The sequence below is a fragment of the Manis pentadactyla genome, chromosome 8 (assembly GCF_030020395.1).
Source record: "Manis pentadactyla isolate mManPen7 chromosome 8, mManPen7.hap1, whole genome shotgun sequence".
Taxonomy (NCBI): domain Eukaryota; kingdom Metazoa; phylum Chordata; class Mammalia; order Pholidota; family Manidae; genus Manis; species Manis pentadactyla.
The window spans coordinates 102982055-103006771 of NC_080026.1; the positions used below are offsets into that span (position 1 = coordinate 102982055).

Below are 24717 nucleotides of genomic sequence, written 5' to 3' on the forward strand. Positions count from 1 at the left end.
GTGTCTCTGCCTCCGCCCAGAGCATTGGGCTGAGCTCTCTATATAGTGCAGTAATAGCTTATTGCCTAAAGGTGTGGAACTGGTAGCCTAGCAATAGGACAGTTACATCATCAGATGGTTTAAGTTCAGTGAGGATCCTGGCCATAAGAACCCCAACTTCCCCACACTCCACCCTTCCAGGATTCTCACCTTACACTCTACACGCTTCCAATCTTCCACAGTGGTCCCTGTGCGAGAAAGCTGGAGCACTATAACCAGATTCCACAACAGCTTCAGAGGATAACAACAACTTAGAGATAATAACAAAAATTAAGATACAATAAGATTTTGATACAGGTAACAAAAATTATAATAATCCTCAAGCCAGAGGAAATTCCCAAACCACTAAGACCTTAGGGGCGATAAGACACATGTTTTAATGCCACCAACATAGGCAAATCTTGTCCATCAGGTAGGATGCGTGCAAGAGAGTGGTCCTGTGATAGGACTGTAGCAGGAAAGGGGACCCTTCCAGGTCTAGTATACCATACTTTTACTCCTTTCCCCGTGAGGGTTACTGAAGGGTCTATATATAGTGCTACTGCAGGTGCATGCACTGGCCATAATGATAAAACAAAACTTCCTGGTAAGATGCTCCTACCTTCTAGCCATTCAGGACATACTACTGTGACCTTTGGAGGCCACTCTGCTGTTATTCGAGGAATACACAGGAGGCCAGCTTCCAGGCCTTGTCCCCAAGGTGCCAGAAGAGCAGCCGTCATTGATCCATGTGTCAAAAGGTCCAAGGCCACATCCACACAGTGGAGTCTCTGGGATTCAGTGCAGTTTGTGCTGGGAGCAAGATATTATTCTGGTGGCTGAACCTCGGCCTCAGTAATTCTTCCTTGGTTTGTACGTGAAGTTGTATAGGGGAGGCAGCCATATGTGTTAACATGTCTGCGGGGCTCAGGGCTCCCTTTTGGAGTCTTGTTCAAATGCCGAAGCATGGTCCATCAGCAGACTAACCATCCCCACAGACTATTGGTATCTGACTTTAGTCTGGATTTTAACAAGCATTGTGCCTCTCTATCATGCTTGTTGTGGTAGGATTGTATGGCACATGAAACTTCCATTTGATTCCCAGCTATTGTACCCATTCTTGCAGTGTATGTCCAGTAAAATGGGTGCCCTGATCACCCTCAATTACCTGTGGTCACCCATAGGCAGCAAAGAGACGCTCCAGGCCTCTTTTGGTCACCTGCTGGTCTGCACAACGGGTAGGAAAAGCAGCCAGAAGTCCAGTAGCTGTGTCCACACAAGTCATCACATATCGATATCCTTCTGACACAGGTAGAGGCCCAATATAGTCTATCTGCCACCTGATGAGGGGTATAGTCCCCTTAGCTATTGTCCCATGTTGCTGTGGAACTTGGTGTAAGTCCCTTTTGGAGCACACGATACACTCCTGCCAGGCTCTACTAACTTCTTCAAAGGTCAAAGGCAAGCCCCATTGAATGGGCTACAGCCCACATTGTCTTTTGCCCCACATGCAACAAACGCTGATGTAACCATTGGGCTCCATCAGAGGCAGGCTTTCCTTCTAACCAACATATCTGGGCCAATTTATCTGCTTCATCATTTCTGGGGAATGCCAGTGGCAAATGACCTGTCGCATAGTATACTGTAATTATTTTAGTCTGACCACAGGCCCATAAGTCTTGCCACAATTCTTGCCCCCAAAGGGGTCAGTGACTAACCAGCCAGTTGGCATGGTACCAGTTTGGTAGCCACAGGGTCAAGCCCCGATAGACAGCCCAGCTGTCAGTGCAGACAACTATAGGGGAGGGCTCCTGGCTGATCACAAGCCACATGGCCCACAACTCTGTCCATTGGCTGCTCTTCCCCTCACCATCTTCCATCCATATTGTCTCAGTCTTAGTATGGAAAGCTATGGCCCTCCATTTTGGGGCTGCCCACGGCTGGAGCTGTCTGTGTACCATGCATATAGGGGCTCTTCCCTCCTAATAGGGACTCTGTGCAACTAATGGTTTAAAAGCAAGTTCTTCCTGCTTTTTGCTAGTATATGTCACCAGCCCCAATAAGCGTTGGAGTTCTTCACTCAAGGGGCTACTAGAGAGGGCACTACACTGCTGTAGGTAAGCACCCCACTTGGCCAGTGTGGGTATTTGTGCCACACCACTCCTTGGCTTTTGGGTCCAGTCTCATACCCACCCCAAGACAGGATAGGTGGTTATTACCTTTGTTGGGGCCATTCCAGGGATGCGTTCTATAGACAGCAAGGCGTGATACATGGCAGCCGGTTGTTTTTCTATCAAACTGTATCGTACCTCTGCCCCTTCCAGAGTTGTGACCAGAATCCATGGGTTGGTGAGTTTGTTCAAGCCGCTGCCAGAGACCCCAGCCATAACCGTCTTCAGTCACATGAACATCCAGCCCACAAGGCCTTGATGGTCTATCACACTCAAGGCCTGCATGGCCTTGACTGCCCGTTTTGCTGTAGTAAAGGCAGATGCACATGTCTCATCCCCGTCCCACCTGACGCCCTTTCACACCAACTGGTATAAGGGCTTCAGAATGTGTGCCAAGTGCGGGATAAACACTCTCCAGTAGCCTGGAAGACCCAGAAACTCCTCTGGCAATGCTACAGTTGTAGGGGTAGGAAAGACCTGGACTTTATCTATAACTGCTTCTGGTATAACTTTGGTTTTACCCAACCAGATGACCCCCAAGAATTTGACAGATGATCCAGGTCCCTGAACCTTGGTACCATTCACAGCCCATCCTTTCTCCTGTAAATGTTGCAGCAGTCTAGGTGCTGCACCTTCTAGATCTGAAAGAGATCAGATGTGAGCATATCATCAATATAATGGTACAGCTGCACCATTGGCGGTTTCTCCCATGTAGCCAAGTCCTGCGTTCCATGTCCATGACAGATGGTGGGGCTGTGGAGGAATCTCTGTGGGAGGATGGTGAAAGTCCATTGCCGTCCTTCCCACGTGAAGGCAAACTGTTCCTGACTTTCCTGCTCAATGTCAATGGAAAAGAAGGCATTAGCAAGCTCTACCACATAATGGTATGTTCCTTGTTCATGGCTGAGGGTATCCATCAAGCCTGCAATATAGGGGACAGCAGCATGCATAAGGGATATGACCTAATTTAGTTCTCTGTAATCCACAGTCATATGCCAGGAGCCATCTGGCTTTTTTACTGGCCACACTGGGGAATTGAAAGGACTATGGGTGGACTTTATAATACCCATCTTTTCCAGTTCCTGGAGAGTTTCTCCAATCTCTTTATGCCCTCCAGGCAGTTAGTATTGTTCAGTATTAATCACCTGCCGAGGCACAGGCAAAGCTATGGGCGGGTGCCTAGCATGTCCCCTCAGAACTGCCTTCACCACACATATTCTCAGTCTGAACTCACCTGCAGTGGTCTGCAACCATAGACCCTGCAGGATATCAATCCCCAAAACATACTCAGGAATAGGAGATATATACTCTTTTAGGGGTAGATGCCCTATTCCCAAAGGGATTTGGGCTTGTTTCACTCTGATAGCCTTACCCCCAAACCCATCTATGATAGTGGGGGTCCCAGAGAACCACTCAGGGTTACTATGAATCAGTGAACATTCAGCTCCTGTGTCCACCAGAGCCAGGATGCGTTGTATGTTCACTGGGGACCAATGGATAGCTATTTCAACATGTGGCCTCCAGTCCCCCTCTGGTCCCTCAGGGCAGATACCTTGACCTTCCCCTCAGTCATACTGTGTTCCCCAGTCATCTTCCTGTGTGGGCTTAAGTGAGGTTGGCTTGCTCTCCAGCAGGAAGTCTTGCAAACACACAGTCTGGACTTATGGCTCTGTCTCAGACCTCTGCCTCTTTGGTCTTAATGGCTGGAACTGCTGCTCTGGCTTCAGCTGTTTCCATAGCTCTAGTAAGATCCTATTTGACTTCCCATCTAATTTCCTTCCATCTGCTCCTGCCCATATTAAATCAACCCACATCTGGGCCCTTTAAATTCTTCTTGTGAATAGCAGACCTTATTTCTTTCTGGGCTCTCATTGTTTCAGCCTCTCCTAAGTCTGCTACTGTACATGTCACCTCACTTATGGGATGCGCTAAGTGAGGGGAAAGAATTGCCACTAGAGACCCAAAGAGGGATGTGGGAGCCATTTGAAGCACAGTATTTCTCATCCCAGTAGTAAAAATCTCTTCATCTGGGCCATAATTCTCTGGACTATAGACGGCATTTCTTATGCCTGGCTCTTGTAACATCTGTTGGAGCTCAGCATACATCTGCCATCTAACAGAAGAGGATGGTAGATCACCCAGATTGGGCCACACAGCACAAAGTGCAGCCATAAGCCAATTGAGGAGGGGGTGACTCCCTGGGGTCTGATGTGCATTTTGTAATCGCTGCCTCAAGGCAGGCTGCACTGTCAGGGAAGCCAGCTTTCCCATCTCTGATCCCGACAGAACAATTCCATCCATCCCTAAGTCCCACAGACATAGGAGCCAAGCTAATATTGACTCTGAGGGCTTCTGCCTAAACTGGGAGCCCAAATCCACCAGCCCAGCCTGAGTATAGGGGCAGAGCATAGAGTGCTCCAAGACCTGGGGAGGGGGCTGCGCCTCTCCTTGGGGAACTTTCAGCTGCTGGGGTCTTCATTTTCTTTACAACTACTGGGCATGTTTTCAATACAGGAGGGGTCAGTGCCTCCAGCATCACCCCTTCATCCTTCCCCAGCTCCTCCATTTCCGGAGCTGATGGCACCTTTCTCTCCCCTCCCCCAAGTGCCACCTCTGCTGCAACCTTTACCTTTTCTACCGTCCCTCACAGCAATGCTAGCTCAGGCTTCAGCAGCTCTCTTACCTTCACCTCAATGCTTCGCAGCTGGCATTCTTGTGCCACCTCCACCTGTGCTTCCCTCAGGAGTTGGTCTTTTGATGGCCTTTTCCTCCTTCAGAGCACCTGGTAGTGCTGCCATCTTGTTCTGTAAGGTATCTTTTACCTCTTCAACAGAACCTTGCTGCTGGTGTTCTCATGCTGCCTCCTCTTGCATCAATGCCATTTCATTCTTCAGGGAATCCGCAGAAGTTTGCAGGTCACATTCTTGTGCCACCATTTCTTGGGTCCTTTTCAGGAGCATGTCCTTCTCTTCTGTAGATTTTTTTAATACTGTGAGAAGCAGCCAACCCACAGTCCCCGCTGCCTCACGGGCACTCTGTCTCTCAAAAGACCTACTTACTATACCAAGGGCCACCCCTACTGCCTCAGGTATCACCTCCACCTGCCTCCAGTCCTGGGGTGGGGCCCAGTCCTCTAGGAGGCAAGTCACCTCAGACCACATACCCATTGGGGGCAATCCACTGTCTCCCCATTCACAGGGGCAGCCCACTGAAGTACCCCTCCCATACGGGCAGCCTATCTTTTTCCTTGGTCAACAATGAACCCTGCCAACTTTGCCAGTTGTCTTACCAATGGGTTTCAGCCCCAGGCAAGTTTGCTATGGATTCGGTGTGACCGAAGAAATTGACAGCAAAATGTTCTTTGGGGTGAAAGGGTTTAGTGTAACTAGCAATAGGCCAGTTACATCATCAGGTGGTTTAAGTTCAGTGAGGATCCAGGCCATAGGAACTCCAACTTCCCCACAGATACCAATGCATGAAATTTTTCTTGTATTATTTAAATTATAATCATTTATTTTTATCTGATTTTAAAGTGTTCTAAAAATAATGTATTTTTTATGTGTACTATTTTATTTTACATTTTTTGTTTTAAAAAATTATATTGAATGAATTAATCTTAAAGGTTTTGTTAGGATATGAATACTTTAATTCATTGGGTTTTTTTAAAACCACCTTATAGTGGTATGGTTGACATACAAAAAGCTGTGCATAACTGAATGAGTTAGAGAAAGTATACACCCGTGAAACCGTCACCACCTCTGTGCCATAAACCTATTCATCAGAAGTTTCCCCCTGCCTTTTATGTGATAAGAACACAACATAAAAATCTACCCTCTGAGCAAATTTATCCAACACAGTATTGTTAACTATAGGCACAATACAGTAGATCTCTTAAGACATATTTATCTTGTATAACCAAAATTTTGTACTCTGACTAATCAGCTGCCTCAGCATCACCTGGGAACTCGTTAGATGTGCAAATTATCAGGTCCCCCACCGCAGAATTACTGAATCAGAAACTCTGGTAGTGGACCCAGCAATCTGTGATTAACCAGCTCTCCAGGTCTCAAATTTGAGAATCACTGTTCTAGTATTATCATATCTGTGGAATGCCTAACAAGTTTCTTTCTCACTTCACTCATCAGTAGAGGAAGAGACGTTTTTATAACCTCTTATGCTAGGCTTTCATATACTTTTTGTGGTTTTGGCAAATAAATTTATTTTCCTATTTCAATGACAGTAATTCCAGTAGGTTCTAGTTTAATACTTATTATGTGCACCAAAGTAGATATTTGATCTCATTTTAACTTTACAGTTACCTTTAAGCAGTTTGGAGTGGATGTGGTGGGAGAGAGAGGGTAAAGAGATTATCTTCATTTTTTAGGTATGGAAATTAAGTGTTAAATTTGCCCAGTCTCACAGCTAATGAGCGGTGAACCTGTATTCAACTCCAAACCCATGCTGTTTCTGAGATAGCATGGTGCCTTTTTTAAAATCCTTCCTTTTATTATTCTCCCTCTGCTGAACTGACATATTATGCCAGTAGTTTTAAGTGGGTGCAAAATAGAATCATCTGCAAATGGTTAAAATGGCAAATTTTATGATATATTTTACTGCAGCACAAGAAAATAGAATCATTTAAGGAAGCTATTTACACATACACATGCTCAGAACTCCACCTGGAGAGGTTTGGTAGTTGCTGTGGTGTGCTCTGGGCATGGGTATTTTGGGAAACCTCTCCAAGTGATGCTGATGTGTACTCCTTTTGGGTGTTAGTGGCCCATGCTATTCAATTAGCAATTAACTACGAACTGTCTTGAAATATTTTACTGTTGCCCAGTATCATTACTTAACTTGAATAATTATCAGTTAAATATGATTTTTAAAATATTTATTGAATACCTACTGTGTGCCACATACCATTCTAGGCACAGAGGATACAGTGAACAAGATAGTAAAAAATCTCTGCTCTCAAGAAGTTTACATTCCAGTAGGGAAAACTAATAATATACATATTCCATGTTAGACAGTGCTAAATGCTATGAAAAGGTACAAAGAACAGTTGTAGATAAGAGACATGGGTTATTTTATATAGAATGTCAGAGTCAGCCTCCTTGATAGGACATTTGAACAGAAACCTGAAGGGATTGAGCTCTGTGGCTATATGGGAAGAGCATTCCAGGCAGAGGGAAGAGCCAAGTACAAGGCCTTGAGGTGGGAATGCCTTTGGCAGGTTCAAGAATCAGCAAATCAGCTACAAGGCTTTAGCTTCAGGTCAGCTGGGAGATTACAGAGCCTTCCGCCAGAGTGATGAGGTGTGAGGAGGTGGAGGCAGGAAGAGTGATTGGGTTGTGGATGTATTTTGGAGGAAGAGCCAGTGGGATGTGGCTGTTCTAGAGTGGGCACTGTATCCTATACTTCTCTGTTTCCTACTGCATCAAACATGGTACATGGACATGGCCCTGTTTTGCTGCTTCTAGCATTTATGTGTTGTTTTTATATCCAGCAAAAACTTCTGACTCTGTAAGATGAGAAGAAAGCACAAATTCTTCGATTTCTTCCTATATAATATAGATTTTATATCTGTACTTCTGAAAGAAAATTTTCTTTGGGGCATAATGCAATCCCAATTTAAATGTCACCCTTTTGGAGGGAGAACAAAAGATTGCTGAAGTATAAACAATCACGTTATAAGCAAGGGTTATGTATATGTTTGCTACAGCTGCAAAAGCCATTCTGGCCTGAAAAATTCCTTAGCAGTCATCAAGCCCCTTTACTGAGAGAAGATGAACAAGGTTGAAGTGTGATTAAAAGACAAGGTAAATCTCAAAATGTGACCCTTTTCATCATCAGAGAACATAGGATGGTAGAGTAAATGATGCAGTCAGGCACTGTAGCCAGTGGTGTTTGGATGAGAAATGAATCTCGGTAAGATGGCCAAGTGGGGCAGGAGGAAAGTGAGAAGTGTGAAGTGACATTGGGGTGCCCCATAATATTTCTGAGGATACCTGAGAACTCTGTAGTGCTGATCTTTCCCCGCTCTTCTGTTCTTGGATTTGTGTGGGTTTTTTAATTCGTATTTATATTGGGGCTTATAGGCAAAAACTATTCCACTTGGAAAATATCCTCTTACTTGTAATAATGAAGAGTACTGCAACACCATTGGTTGGGTGTTTGATATTACCTGGTTTTCTTATGTATAATAAGGGACAGATAACAGTGTTACTTTGATTTGGGATTAGTATAAAATAGAAAAGTAAGATGGCCAAATGGGGCAGGAGGAAAGTGAGAAGTGTTAAGTGACATTGGGGGTACCCCATAATATTTCTGATCATGACTTAGGCATATCAAAAGACCATCTTATTAAAATAACTTCATGCAAAGGCTATACTTACATGATATCATAGGTAAAGAATGGGTAAACAGTAGTTCTTATTATGAGAACTCATAATAAAATACAAAGATTTTGGTCTTGGACTCTTCAAGTTTGAAATATATAAATGGAACTTTAACACTGATGAGCAAAAGCAGATATGGAATCTGCCCTTCTGGACTCTAGTCAAGTGAAAAAAGAGTAATCAAGTTAAGAAACATACAAATAAATTTGGATGCTGATAAGTACAATGAAATTAATGAAACAGAGTGACATAACAGAGGCATGTGTCAGGATATTAAAACAATGGAATACAAGAGCAGGAGCTATAGTGTTTTCTGAAATTCCTAAAGCCAGAGGCCATTGGCTTTCTCATGCCAGGGACGTGAGTGCTGGGGCGTGGCTGCAGTGGGGCTGCTCTGGGATGAAAGGGAGGCAGCACAAGGGGCTCTCCCTGCTTTGGTATGGACAAATGAAGTCACTTTATTCTTCTTTCAAAATACTCTGTAAACACATTTTCAACTCTTTTTCTCTCCTCCTCAAATCAGGTAGGTTGTTACTCCCCCATTCCCTATCAAGAAATTCTGGCGCTAACACTGCTTGGCTTAGAAAGAAGGGCCAAAGGACCAGCAGGATGGCTGACTCCAGCAGCCCTTGATGTTCTTAGTCTTAGCGTTCCAGCTATGTGGGAGAAAGAGAAAAGGTCAAGCCAGCCAGAAGGAATGGAGAGGCAGAGATGGCAAGGCAGACTGTATCCCAGGCTCCCGGCAAGGGGTTGCAAAAAAGAAAAAGGCTTAAGAAAGCACCATCTTAAGTAGGCTCATCCCTTACCTACTAACACCACTTCCCTTCAGTTGGCCAAGGCCATTTGATAAAAAGATAAAATTTTTAAATGAGTTAAAAATTTAAGGCACAAGTGAGTTTTAGCTTTACATGATCACTTAATGCTAGATGTCTATTTCCACGTTAACTATAATTATATGCCTATGAGATAATTTTAATAACCCAACAAACCTAAAGAAAACATGTTCACACATAATTATTAAATTCTCTAAGATAATTAGTTGTCATGTATCTTGCTAGCCACTAGGATAAAGTGGCAAAAAGATAAATTAAGAACTTAAAAGTCTATAAGCAAAACTTTTCATAAGCCAGTAAATTTCTGCATGTCAGAGTGGTCATCATTTAAAACAGCTTACCATCTTCATCACTCACTCTTCAACATACTGCAGATGTCCTAAGTACACCCTACTGCTCTCAGGGTAAAGCTGCCTAGCTGTAAGTTCACTGTGCCTCCCTCTTCCTCCTGACCACCTGACACACACACATGCACACACCTGATTGAGTGGTTTGCTCTGCTTGGAATGCTCTGCACCTATGTGCCCAGCTCGCAGTTACCCGTTCTTTAAAACTCATCTCCAAGATATGCCACTTACCTGCTACCACAGACATCTTTGAGTTATGGGTCAACAGAAGTTTGTGTTTTTTTTTTTTTAATGGAGAAAAAATGTTTGAATGTTGATGGAGTTTTTCAGTGGATAACAAAAGACTGGTGTAGGTGAAAGGGAAGAAGTACTGGAGCAATTGGTGGGGAGGTGCCTAATGCATAGAGCAGAGACACAGAAAGTTCTGGAAACAGGCAGGAGTACAAAGTCTAGATGTTGTAAGTGTGGATGTGGTATGAATTCTCTTTGTTTCAGGTTTTTTCCTTTTGTTTTCAGTGAAATAGGAAGTGAGTTCATTGGTGAGTGTGAGGATGGGGGAGGATGTGTTGGGGTTTGAGGAGAGATGGTGAGGTGTGAAGTATTGGTGAAGAGCATGATGGACATGGGGTGTTGACTGTAACTGCCTGGTAGATGAAGGACCTACTTGAGGTTCGTGGTCATGAATTTGAGGGGAGAGACCAATAAGTGTGGTGCATGTTTTTCTCCTACAATGTTCAGCTGAAATCTTGTAGAAGCAGAGCATGTAGAGAGTTGTACTTAGCCAGGGTCAATAATTTAACCGAGTGAGTATGATGGAAAAAGGGAGAGCTAAAAGTCGAGAAGAGCAGTGCTGTCAGGAGCATGTGTGGGGAGGCGAGTATTCGGATTGATCACAGACTCTCTGGATGAGGGGAAGGAGCCCGTTGCTGCCCTCACTGAGCTCCCAGACTCTACCCTGACCCTGTAGTCCCGCTCAACTCCATAAGCCTGGCTGTGGAAGTGGGGGAACCTCTGCAGCCTCCTGGGACCTCCTGGCCTCCTGCCTGCCTCATCTAAGATCCCCACTGTACTTAAATCCCAAGGCCCCAGCCTGACCCTGTTCAGCAAGCTCTGTGTTGCAACCTGTTCCTCTCTCCTGGCAAAACAAGAATAAAGCACTCTACTCAGTAGAAAGTGATGCTCTCCGTGGTGGTCTCCATGAAATTAAACCTCGTGCAGGCCTGTGAGAGAAAGGTGCCCTGTATAACGTAAGAGAAATAAAGATGTTTATTTGTTCCTTATATAACTAAAATCAGGAGATACTGTCTAATGGAAGCAAATTATAGCTGTTCTGAGAACTTTTAAAAAAATAATGTCAGTTTAACATCTAAGAATATGTATCAAAAGCAGGAAACTGATGCCTTTTTTCTTTGCAGATATCCACAGTTAACTTACAAACTATTAGCCAATAATAGATAAATTTTTCAAAGGCAAAAGTATCAAGTGAGTGTTACCAAAGTCAAAGACAGTGATATGCCTAAGTAAGGAAGAAAAAAACATGCTTCTGTGTTGACAAATAAAACCAACACATTCAGATGATTTTAACAAAAAAAATGAGCATTTGACCACTTATAATAAACAGCATTACTGATGAATGACACTACCAAGGACATGAGAGAAGACTATTATTGTTATATTATCAGTAATAGCTGAATTAGTGCTCATGAAGAGACATTTTGTGGATTACTTTGTGTCATCAAAGCTGGGAAGCCTTCTCTTTGTGATAGATAAGAGCGGTGGGTGGCCCATACGTCTACGATAGCAACAAGTGGTCTTTGCGCCTGTTGTGAAGAACCTTCACCCAAAGAACTTGAAAATAAGGAAATAGGATAGCACTTTATTAGCTAAATGTGAAATTAACAGCTGCTAGTGTCTCAGAGGAGGTATATGCCAAAAGATCAGGAAGAGACAGAACAAGAGCTCCTGGACAGTGAGGATGCTGGAATTAAACATACAAAGCTAAGGGAGGAATGTGTAATGGAGAAGTGTTGGTCAGCCTTGGGCCCTCCAGTCCAGAGAAAGAGTTGTCACACATGCAGAGACAGGCAGTTCCCATTCAGGCGAAGCAAATGCCATAAATAACCATATTTGCCTTGCAAGACTGTCTCGGTGGACATGGCTGCAGAGGATTAATACCAATACATGATAGACATTTCAAGTTCCATTAGCAAGATCATCTGTCATTTAAGATGGATCCATCAAATTAATCATAGTCTGATGCCATTCAATATTCGATTACTCTGATTCTCCTTGTTACCATGTTATGCTGCTCACCCAGCAATCTGTAATGATAGCTCACGTTTATTGAATATTTACAAATTACCACTCATTAAACATGTATTATTTCACTTAATCCTCACACGAACCCAGTGAGCTAGGTACCCTTGGTATCTCCCTTGTACACAGAAGTACAAAGTAAGTAATTTGCCAGTGGGATTCAGATCCAGACAGTTTGCCTCAATATTATCTTTTATTTGGAACTACTGTGCTGTACTGTCTTGGCTTCTCATGTAAAGCTGCATTATAGGGAGCAAGTACAGTAATCCCATATTCTTTTGATTATATTTTGTCCTATGACAGAAATTACCAAAAAGTGAATAATAAAGTGACTTCTGATTATTTGTCAGGGGGCCAAATCCTGGAATGGGGCAACCTAATGGAGGTACTAACCAGTAAGGATTTTGTGGCCAGCTCCTGGCCTCCCTTGGCTAGGATTACCCAGTGATCTGTTGGCTGCCTCAGTGAGAGAGCTTTGCAAAGTTGAGTCCTGGTGTTAATCTCTCACAGATTCAGATTTAATTGGTCTAGGATGGGGCCCTCGAATCTATTCTTTAAAAAAATCTCACTGGAGATTGTGGTACCCGGGTAAATTTGAGAACGACTGCTGTAGGTGACACAGTGACTCTTTCTCTGTTAATTTGTACAACCACCTAGTTCTAATCTAAGAAATGGTGATAAGCTTTAAGCAGAAGTTTAATGATGTTTGTGATGAAGTAAATATAAAGATCAGTTTAAAATATGAACTCCTGCTGCCAGGGACCAAATGTTATTAACTTTAAGGTGTGTTGCATACACATAATATAGCAGGGGCATAGGGAAGGCAGTATAGCACAGAGAAGACAAGTAGTGGCTGTATAGCATCTTATTATGCTGATGGACAGTGACTGTAATGGGGTTTGTGGTGGGGACTTAATAATAGGGGGGAATGTAGTAACCACAACGTTGCTCAGGTGAAACCTTCATAAGATTGTATATCAATGATACTTTGATTAAAAAAAATAAAGTGTTGCATAGTCGTGTGGATTTATGCCTGGAGCTGCACAGCCTAGGGATGGCTGCTCTCTCTGCTACACAGCTGCGAAGCTGAGGGCCGCCTGCTCTGCCCTCCTGTACTGCATTCCTCCTTTGCCGGTGGGGGATGGTAACGGTCCATACTATAATCCATACAGAGCGTTGAGCTCAAAGCCTGATAATTTAGTTAGTGCTCAGTAAATGTTAGCCTTTGTTGCTATTTAAGTGCTTTTTCAACTGGACATATCTTTGGTGAACCTAACTCCCTGTCTGACTCAAGTGTTTCTTGTGGCTACAGCATCTGTCTGTGCAGCCTCTGGGAGAATGAAGACTGGTTGGTCTCCATACGGTCTTAACCATAGATTGGGACTTTTTTTAACATCATTCTTGGACCAGTTGAGTTAACCAGTACAACAATTGAAAAATTAGATAGTGTGGTGTTAAGTCTTCAAGATATTTTTTAAGTGTTTTACAGCTCGTATAAATCAAATTATAAACTAAGAATCAAAGGTCAGTTTTGTAGTAATGAATTTTTTAGGTATCTGAGAAAAAACGAATCCTCTTGCCTGGATTTCCATAAGGTTCTAATTTGTTTAAGATTGTGCTTTATTTCACAACTTTTAAAAGCATGAAGAAGATATATTTTCTAGAGATTTTTTTAAAGAAGAATAAACTACTTAAGAGCTATTTTGTGCAAAATAATTCAATTTTAAAAGGATATCTAATTCTGTAAGTAGACATATTTAAGACTCCCAAATAAAGGGTGTAAGGCATTCTTTTTCTATATATTGTAGACCTAGAGAAGTAAAATCTTATACAAAAAATCAGCATGCTTTGGTTAAGAAAATAGGCTCTCAACTCAAGTCCTGGCTTTCACCACTTACTGGCTCCATGACTTTTGGCTGAAGTCCTCAGTCTTCATCTCTAAGAGGAATAATAATATTACCTAACTAACAGAGTTCTAGTGAGGATTTAGTTATTAAATTGTGTTGAATTAGATACATTCAACTAAGTTTATATTCAACTGTGAAGCATTTAGTGTGGTGCCTGGTACACAAACCCTTTAAGTGTTAGTGACTATGACAACAACTACCACCAAATCGTTTGAACAAAAACGAAAACTTGATTAAAAAAATATTTTATTTCAACATCTTAAATTTTTCTCTAAAACTAATTTTAAAATTTCTAAAAAATATTTTAATAAAAAACAAATTTTGGCCTTAGCCTCTGAAAAAAATTTAATTCTTTTAATGTAACATTTTATGAAATAAGGATAATTAACTCTAATGCCCTGTGGGATGGCTTATCTGTCATGTTTACTTGGTGGTCAGATTTAACAGATGCTGAAGGTGTCTTTTTTGGTGGGGGTGGGATGATATTTCTACATAAATTCTTTTCCTTTGTAAAGCTAAAAACATCTTTCAAATTTGACATAAAATTTGTGATTTCATATCAGGAAAACCTGGGTTCAAGTCTCTCTGCTGCCATTCATCAGAGTAGACAGAATATCTGGCCTGTAGGAACCACTTCACCTTCCTCTGCAAAAGTAGAATAAAACCCTGTATCTTAAATGTTGGTGTGTAAAGTAAATTCACCTCCTGGTAGGTCTTTCTCCAGAACAACACTATTCAGCAGAAATAAAATGTGAGCCACATGTGTAATTTAAAATTCTAGTAGCCATGTTTAAAAAAACAAATGAAATTAATTTTAATATGTTTTTTTGGATCCAGTCTAAAATATTATTTCAACATGTAACTAATATAAAAAATACTGATATTTTTTTCATGCTGAAATCTGGCATGTCTTTTACACTTACGGTACATCTCAACTTAAACTAACAACATTTCAAGTGCTCAGTAGCCACATGTGGCTACCATATTGGACACTCCAGATCTAGAATATAGATGAACATTCCCCATCAGCATCCTTGGGCACTGGTGCTGCCTTGACCTTAAGTATTTATTTATTTATTTATTTATTTATTTTTAGATAATTTTTTTTTATTGAAGGGTAGTTGACGCACGGTATTACATTATATTAGTTTCAAGTGTACAACACAGTGATAAAACATTTATATACATAATTCTAGGTTCCAGCTATCACCCTACCAAGCTGTTACAATATCTTGACTATATTCCTTATGCTATACATTACATCCCGGATATTTATTTATTTTACCATTGGAAGTCTGTCCTTTTTTTTTTGTTGTTCTTTTTTTTGTTTTTTGTTTTGTGAGGGCATCTCTCATATTTATTGATCAAATGGTTGTTAACGACAATAAAATTCTGTATAGGGGAGTCAATGCTCAATGCACAATCATTAATCCACCCCAAGCCTAATTTTCGTCAGTCTCCAATCTTCTGAGGCATAACAAACAAGTTCTTACATGTAGAACAAATTCTTACATAATGAATAAGTTACATAGTGAACAGTACAAGGGCAGTCATCACAGAAACTTTCGGTTTTGCTCATGCATTATGAACTATAAACAGTCAGTTCAAATATGAATACTCATTTGGTTTTTATACTTGATTTATATGTGGATACCACATTTCTCTCTTTATTATTATTATTTTTAATAAAATGCTGAAGTGGTAGGTAGATACAAGATAAAGGTAGAAAACATAGTTTAGTGTCGTAAGAGAGCAAATGTAGATGATCAGGTATGTGCCTGTAGACTATGTGTTAATCCAAGCTAGACAAGGGCAATAAAACATCCACGTATGCAGAAGCTTTCTCTCAGAACAGGGGGGTGAGGTTCTAAGCCTCACCTCTGTTGATCCCCAATTTCTCACCTGATGACCCCCCTGCGACTGTGCCTGTCTTAGGTTGTTCCTCCCTTGAGGAATCTTACCCGTCTCTGGCTAACCAGTCATCTTCCGGGGCCATACAGGGAAATGTAAAGTTGGTAAGTGAGAGAGAAGCCTTATTCTTTGAAATGGTTAGCTTTTTATTTCTTTGCATATTTATGCCCTGTAGCTTCTATGCCCAGCATTTGTCTTGAGGTATCTTTACCACTTGGAAGAATTATGATACTCGGTAAATTTGATATGAGGCACGAATTCTATTTAAGAGTTGTAATTAGGAAGGAAGAAGAAAAGCTATAGAAGTAGCAGGCGGAAGAAAACATGGGAAGATTGATTATTTCTTTGACATATCTTCTTGTAGAGTAACTTCAGCATGTATAGGTTTTAAGCTACTACTTAAATTGCACACACACATTAACATAATAGGAGTATAGTTACATAACCAAAGCATATCTGTAATTACCAGCCATCTCCAGTGAAACCAAGAAAACCAGTTAGGCACCTTAGGCATTTGTGAAAACTTATCTATGATATGGTGGATATTGTCCAACTGAACTTGAACAGTCTGAGAGAAATCAGACAAATTAAAACAACCCATTCCTGGGGAATGTTCACATCCCTTATGTTCTTTTAACAGTAAATAGTCTGTAGTTGTAAGATTTTGGAGCACTACAATTTGCACTTCTCCTAATTCTTGGTTGAGTTCCAACAGTATAGATCCAGTCAAATTTGTTGTTTTACTGTATGCACAGGCCAGCTTAGATATCTCCTTCATTCCCATGGCAAGTCCAGGAGCTGGTGGGATGAGTGCATCTACAGCTGTAGCAGTGCGTGGATCGTTGTTGGGGTTTTTTGATGATCATCTTCTGGCATGAGTCTTCCAGATAGTGCTGATGTTGGAAGTTCTCTTTCATATCGTATCTTAGTTCATTTTCGGGGTAGCCCAATTAGGCTTTGATCTTCTGTATAAACGCAAACAGACCCTTTGCCTACACTTTTATATGCCCTTTATACCCTTGTGTAGAACTCATTGGAGGTTATCACACAGGAACTGCCCTTTTTTTTTTTGTTCTGTTTTGTTTTGTTTTGTTTTTGGTATCACTAATCTACACTTACATGACGAATATTATGTTTACTAGGCTCTCCCCTATACCAGGTCTCCCCCATAAACCCCTTTACAGTCACTGTCCATCAGCATAGCAAAATGTTGTAGAATCACTACTTGCCTTCTCTGTGTTGTACAGCCCTCCCTTTTCTCCTACCCCCCCATGCATGTTAATCTTAATACCCCCCCACTTCTCCCCTCTCCTTATCCCTCCCCACCCACCCATCCTCCCCAGTCCCTTTCCCTTTGGTACCTGTTAGTCCATTCTTGAGTTCTGCGATTCTGGTGTTGCTTTGTTCCTTCAGTTTTTCCTTTGTTCTTATACTCCACAGATAAGTGAAATCATTTGGTATTTCTCTTTCTCCGCTTGGCTTGTTTCACTGAGCATAATACCCTCCAGCTCCATCCATGTTGCTGCAAATGGTAGGATTTGCCCTTTTCTTATGGCTGAGTAGTATTCCATTGTGTATATGTACCACATCTTCTTTATCCATTCATCTATCGATGGACATTTAGGTTGCTTCCAATTCTTGGCTATTGTAAATAGTGCTGCGATAAACATAGGGGTGCATCTGTCATTCTCAAACTTGATTGCTGCATTCTTAGGGTAAATTCCTAGGAGTGCAATTCCTGGGTCAAATGGTAAGTCTGTTTTGAGCATTTTGATGTACCTCCATACTGCTTTCCACAATGGTTGAACTAACTTACATTCCCACCAGCAGTGTAGCAGGGTTTCCCTTTCTCTGCAACCTCACCAACATTTGTTGTTGTTTGTCTTTTGGATGGCAGCCATCCTTACTGGTGTGAGGTGATACCTCATTGTAGTTTTAATTTGCATTTCTCTGATAATTAGCGATGTGGAGCATCTTTTCATGTGTCTGTTGACCATCTGTATTTCTTTTTTGGAGAACTGTTCAGTTCCTCTGCCCATTTTTTAATTGGGTTATTTGTTTTTTGTTTGTTGAGGCATGTGAGCTCTTTATATATTCTGGACGTCAAGCCTTTATCGGATGTGTCATTTTCAAAGATATTCTCCCATACTGTAGGGTTCCTTTTTGTTCTATTGATGGTGTCTTTTGCTGTACAGAAGCTTTTCAGCTTAATATAGTCCCACTTGTTCATTTTTGCTGTTGTTTTCCTTGCCCGGGGAGATATGTTCAAGAAGAGGTCACTTATGTTTATGTCTAAGAGGTTTTTGCCTATGTTTTCTTCCAAGAGTTTAATGGTTTCATGACTTACATTCAGGTCTTTGATCCATTTTGAGTTTACTTTTGTATATGGGGTTAGACAATGGTCCAGTTTCATTCTCCTACATGTAGCTGTCCAGTTTTGCCAGCACCACCTGTTGTAGAGACTGTCATTTCGCCATTGTATGTCCATGGCTCCTTTATCAAATATTAATTGACCATATATGTCTGGATTGTCTAGTCTGTTCCATTGGTCTGTGGCTCTGCTCTTGTGCCAGTACCAAATTGTCTTGATTACTATGGCTTTATAGTAGAGCTTGAAGTTGGGGAGTGAGATCCCCCCTACTTTATTCTTCTTTCTCAGGATTGCTTTGGCTATTCGGGGTCTTTGGTGTCTCCATATGAATTTTTGAATTATTTGTTCCAGTTCATTGAAGAATGTTGCTGGTAGTTTCATAGGGATTGCATCAAATCTGTATATTGCTTTGGGCAGGATGGCCATTTTGACGATATTAATTCTTCCTAACCACGAGCATGGGATGAGTTTCCATCTGTTAGTGTCCCCTTTAATTTCTCTTAAGAGTGACTTGTAGTTTTCAGAGTATAAGTCTTTCACTTCTTTGGTTAGGTTTATTCCTAGGTATTTTATTTTTTTTTATGCAATTGTGGATGGAGTTGTTTTCCTGATTTCTCTTTGTGTTGGTTCATTATTAGTATATAGGAAAGCCACAGATTTCTGTGTGTTGATTTTGTATCCTGCAACTTTGCTATATTCCGATATCAGTTCTTGTAGTTTTGGGGTGGAGTCTTTAGGGTTTTTTATGTACAGTATCATGTCATCTGCAAATAGTGACAGTTTAACTTCTTCTTTACCAATCTGGATTCCTTGTATTTCTTTGTTTTGTCTAATTGCCATGGCTAGGACCTCCAGTACTATGTTAAATAACAGTGGAGAGAGTGGGCATCCCTGTCTAGTTCCCGATCTCAGAGGAAATGCTTTCAGCTTCTCGCTGTTCAATATAATGTTGGCTGTGGGTTTATCATAGATGGCCTTTATTATGTTGAGGTACTTGCCCTCTATTCCCATTTTGCTGAGAGTTTTTATCATGAATGGATGTTGAACTTTATCAAATGCTTTTTCAGCATCTATGGAGATGATCATGTGGTTTTTGTCTTTCTTTTTGTTGATGTGGTGGATGATGTTGATGGACTTTCGAATGTTGTACCATCCTTGCATCCCTGGGATGAATCCCACTTGGCCATGGTGTATGATCCTTTTGATGTATTTTTGAATTCAGTTTGCTAATATTTTGTTGAGTATTTTTGCATCTACGTTCATCAGGGATATTGGTCTGTAGTTTTCTTTTTTGGTGGGGTCTTTGCCTGGTTTTGGTATTAGGGTGATGTTAGCTTCATAGAGTGAGTTTGGGAGTATCCCCTCCTCCTCTATTTTTTGGAAAACTTTAAGGAGAATGGGTATTATGTCTTCCCTGTATGTCTGATAAAATTCCGAGGTAAATCCATCTGGCCCAGGGGTTTTGTTCTTTGGTAGTTTTTTGATTTCCGCTTCAATTTCGTTGCTGGTAATTGGTCTGTTTAGATTTTCTGTTTCTTTCTGGGTCAGTCTTGGAAGGTTGTATTTTTCTAGGAAGTTGTCCATTTCTCCTAGGTTTCCCAGCTTGTTAGCATATAGGTTTTCATAGTAGTCTCTAATAATTCTTTGTAGTTCTGTGGGGTCCGTCGTGATTTTTCCTTTCTCGTTTCTGATACTATTGATTTGTGTTGACTCTCTTTTCTTCTTAATAAGTCTGGCTAGAGGCTTATCTATTTTGTTTATTTTCTCGAAGAACCAGCTCTTGGTTTCGTTGATTTTTGCTATTGTTTTATTCTTCTCTATTTTATTTATTTCTTCTCTGATCTTTATTATGTCCCTCCTGCTGACCTTAGGCCTCATCTGTTTTTCTTTTTCCAATTTCAATAATTGTGACATTAGACCATTCATTTGGGATTGCTCTTCCTTTTTTAAATATGCTTGGATTGCTATATACTTTCCTCTTAAGACTGCTTTTGCTGTGTCCCACAGAAGTTGGGGCTTAGTGTTGTTGTTGTCATTTGTTTCCATATATTGCTGGATCTCCATTTTGATTTGGTCGTTGATCCATTGATTATTTAGGAGCATGTTGTTAAGACTCCATGTGTTTGTGAGCCTCTTTGCTTTCTTTGTACAGTTTATTTCTAGTTTTATGCCTTTGTGGTCTGAAAAGTTGGTTGGTAGGATTTCAATCTTTTGGAATTTACTGAGGCTCTTTTTGTGGCCTAGTATGTGGTCTATTCTGGAGAATGTTCCATGTGCACTTGAGAAGAATGTATATCCCGTTGCTTTTGGTTGTAGAGTTCTATAGATGTCTATTAGGTCCATCTGCTCTACTGTGTTGTTCAGTGCTTCCGTGTCCTTACTTATTTTCTGCCCAGTGGATCTATCCTTTGGGGTGAGCGGTGTGTTGAAGTCTCCTAGAATGAATGCACTGCAGTCTATATCCCCCTTTAGTTCTGTTAGTATTTGTTTCACATATGCTGGTGCTCCTGTGTTGGGTGCATATATATTTAGAATGGTTATATCCTCTTGTTTGACTGAGCCCTTTATCATTATGTAGTGTCCTTCTTTATCTCTTGTTACTTTCTTTGTTTTGAAGTCTATTTTGTCTGATATTAGTACTGCAACCCCTGCTTTCTTCTCACTGTTGTTTGCTTGAAATATGTTTTTCCATCCCTTGACTTTTAGTCTGTACATGTCTTTGGGTTTGTGGTGAGTTTCTTGTAAGCAGCATATAGATGGGTCTTGCTTTTTTATCCATTCTGTTACTCTGTGTCTTTTGATTGGTGCATTCAACCCATTAACATTTAGGGTGACTATTGAAAGATATGTACTTATTGCCATTGCAGGCTTTAAATTCGTGGTTACCAAAGGTTCAAGGTTAGCCTCTTTAGTATCTTACTGCCTAACTTAGCTCGCTTATTGAGCTGTTATATACACTGTCTGGAGATTCTTTTCTTCTCTCCCTTCTTGTTCCTCCTCCTCGATTCTTCATATGTTGGGTGTTTTGTGCTGTGCTCTTTCTAGGAGTGCTCCCATCTAGAGCAGTCCCTGTAAGATGTTCTGTAGAGGTGGTTTGTGGAAAGCAAATTCCCTCAGCTTTTGTTTGTCTGGGAATTGTTTAATCCCACCGTCATATTTGAATGATAGTCGTGCTGGATACAGTATCCTTGGTTCAAGGCCCTTCTGTTTCATTGTATTAAATATATCATGCCATTCTCTTCTGGCCTGTAGGGTTTCTGTTGAGAAATCTGATGGGTTTCCCTTTATAGGTGACCTTTTTCTCTCTAGCTGCCTTTAACACTCTTTCCTTGTCCTTGATCTTTGCCATTTTAATTATTATGTGTCTTGGTGTTGTCCTCCTTGGATCCTTTCTGTTGGGGGTTCTGTGTATTTCCGTGGTCTGTTCGATTATTTCCTCCCCCAGTTTGGGGAAGTTTTCAGCAATTATTTCTTCTAAGATACTTTCCATCTCTTTTCCTCTCTCTTCTTCTTCTTCTGGGACCCCTATAATACGGATATTGTTCCTTTTGGATTGGTCACACAGTTCTCTTAATATTGTTTCATTCCTGGAGATCCTTTTGTCTCTCTCTATGTCAGCTTCTATGCGTTCCTGTTCTCTGATTTCAATTCCATCAATGGCCTCTTGCATTCTATCCATTCTGCTTATAAACCCTTCCAGGGTTTGTTTCATCTCTGCGATCTCCTTTCTGGCATCTGTGATCTCCCTCTGGACTTCATCCCATTTCTCTTGCGTATTTCTCTGCATCTCTGTCAGCATGTTTATGATTCTTATTTTGAATTCTTTTTAAGGAAGACTGGTTAGGTCTGTCTCCTTCTCTGGTGTTGTCTCTGTGATGTTTGTCTGCCTGTAGCTTTGCCTTTTCATGGTGATAGGAATAGTCTGCAGAGCTGGGACGAGTGACGGCTGGAAGGACTTCCTTTCTTGTTGTTTTGTGGCCCTCCTCTCCTGGGAGAACAGCGACCTCTAGTGGCTTGTGCTGCGCAGCTGCGTGCAGGCCGGGTTTCTCCTTCCTGCCCGGCTGCTATGGAGTTAATCTCCGCTGTTGCTGTGGGCGTGGCCTGGCTCGGGCAGCTAGTCCAAAGTGGTGGAGTCGCGTTGGAGCAGGAGCGGCTGGGAGGCTATTTATCTCCGTAAGGGGCCTCCCTGCTCCCTGCAGCCCAGGGGTTAGGGTGCCCAGAGATCCCCGGATTCCCTACCTCTGGATTAAGTGTCCCGCCGTACCCCTTTAAGACTTCCAAAAAGCACCCGCCAAAACAAAACAAGAACCACCAAAAAAAAAAGAAAAAAATTTTTAAATTAAAAAAAAAAAATTTTTTTTTAATTAAAAAAAAAAAGGTGGTCGCTCGTTTTTCTTTATTCTCCGGTGCCAGCCTCAGGCCTCTGCTCACCGGTCTTGCTGCCCTGTTTCCCTAGTATTGGGGTCCCTATCCCTTTAAGACTACCAAAAAGTGCTTGACAAAAAAAAAAAAAAAATGGGCGCTTGCTTTTCTGGTATCCTCCTGCGCCAGGCCACCGGTGCCCACTCACTGTTCTTGCTGCCCTGTTTCCCTAGTATTGGGGTCCCTATCCGTTTAAGACTTCCAAAAAGCACTCGCCAAAACAAAAAAGCAAAAAAAAAAAAAAAATGGCTGCGTGCTTTTCTTAATGCCCTCCGGCACCCGGCCTCCAGTGCCCGCTCACTGTTCTTGCTGCCCTGTTTTCCTAGTATCAAGGGCCCTGTACTCTGGCCCGGATGGCGGGGGCTGGGTGTTCGGCAGTCCTGGGCTCCGTCTCCCTCCTGCTCTGCCTATTCTTCTCCCGCCGGGAGCTGGGGGGAGAGGCGCTCGGCTCCCGCCTGGCCGGAGCTTGTATCTTACCCCCTTCGGGAGGCGCTGGGTTCTCTCAGGTGCGGATGTGGTCTGGATATTGTCCTGTGTCCTCTGGTCTTTATTCTAGGAAGGGTTGTCTTTGTTATATTTTCATAGATATATGTTGTTTTGGGAGGAGATTTCCACTGCTCTACTCACGCCGCCATCTTCCGCCCCTCCCCCCGACCTTAAGTATTTAACACAGCCTTATTCTTGAAACTCTGTGTACCTCTGGATGCATGAGCCTTTCTTCAAGCTAGATTGGTATCTGTTCCCCTGGGAGGAGAGCCCAGATGAGAACTTGCTGTGGGAGTGTTACGTGCTTCTCTTTTTGGCCAAGGCTAATAGACAGCCAGGAATTCCTGAACTCCTTGACTATGTATGATAAACCTTCTGGACCAGCAGAATGGGAGTTTAGGATAGGATCAGGCTTTGTAATACCCCTTAATTTTTACCTTTTATCTGTCTTTTTTTGTCTTTCCCAAATTTTAGAGTTAACTAGTGTCCCTGGGAAAAGAGCAAATATCAGCAATCTTCTAAAGGACTTTACCTTCTCTGTCCTCCACTTCATTATGTCTTAACAAGGCAGCTCTCCATTCCCAAACATTATTTTGACTTTTTAAAAGACATTTTTAGAACCTTTTGGGGCCAAGAGATTTGGAGAACAGAGGAGGTACTCATACTTCAGTTTTTTAAAGGTTTTCTGATAGGGTCTTTCATCCAGATTTTGGGAGAATTGCAGTGAAGGAATGTTCTCCTAATAGCTGAATGTGGTGGTAAAATATAAAGAATATGGTACTCAGATGTCCTCATCTAGGAAAAATCTACTCAACTGTCACCTTCTTAGAAAATCCTTCCCTGATTACTCTATCTAAAATAGCTGCCAACCCCCAGAAGCTTTTTATTTTTTTGTAAATACCATTTATTACTAACCAAAATTCTTTGCCTTTCCAAATAGAGTATAAGCTCCATAAGGACATAAACTTTGTTTTGTTTTTTACCCCTGCATCCCCAACTCCTAGTACAGTGCCTGGCCTTCAATAAGTGTCTATTGAATCAATGAATAAGTGAAAGAAAATATCAAGATATTATTATCTATATGTTCTAATGATTTTAAAATTAGATTCCTAGAAAAATTCTTCCCTAACCATTGTTGCTCTGACTGGTATATGTGATATGCTTGAATGTTCAGACCTAATCTCAGTGATAGGAATCCTAGTATTTACTCTTGGTCAATTGTTTAGAGAGACTTTTACTTCTTTTAGACAGTGTGGGGGTGTGAGAAGTGGGGAGAGAAGTAGTTTGTAATGGAGTATAAAAGGGAATTGGGGAGCTGATCTGTACCAGGCGAAATGTCAGATTATACAGGGTAAGAAGACTGGAGAAGGATGTATTGGGATAAGGAATCGGATTGAAAATTTTTTATAGCTCAGGCGCTGTAAGTATGTCTAAAGTTTTGGGGCAAGACAGTTGGCATAGTAGGTAGTAGTAGTTTAGGGAAAAGGTGAGAGAGAGTCACATAAATAGTACTAGTAGTTGGAGGAAATGTAGGTTG

The 24717-nt window shown here is 41.5% G+C and overlaps 1 protein-coding gene across 5 annotated transcripts in view; it reads left to right on the forward strand.

Moving 5' to 3' along the window:
* Positions 1-24717, forward strand: part of PCGF5 (polycomb group ring finger 5) — a 129811-nt gene that overhangs the window by 51348 nt on the left and 53746 nt on the right. The window lies entirely within an intron of this gene.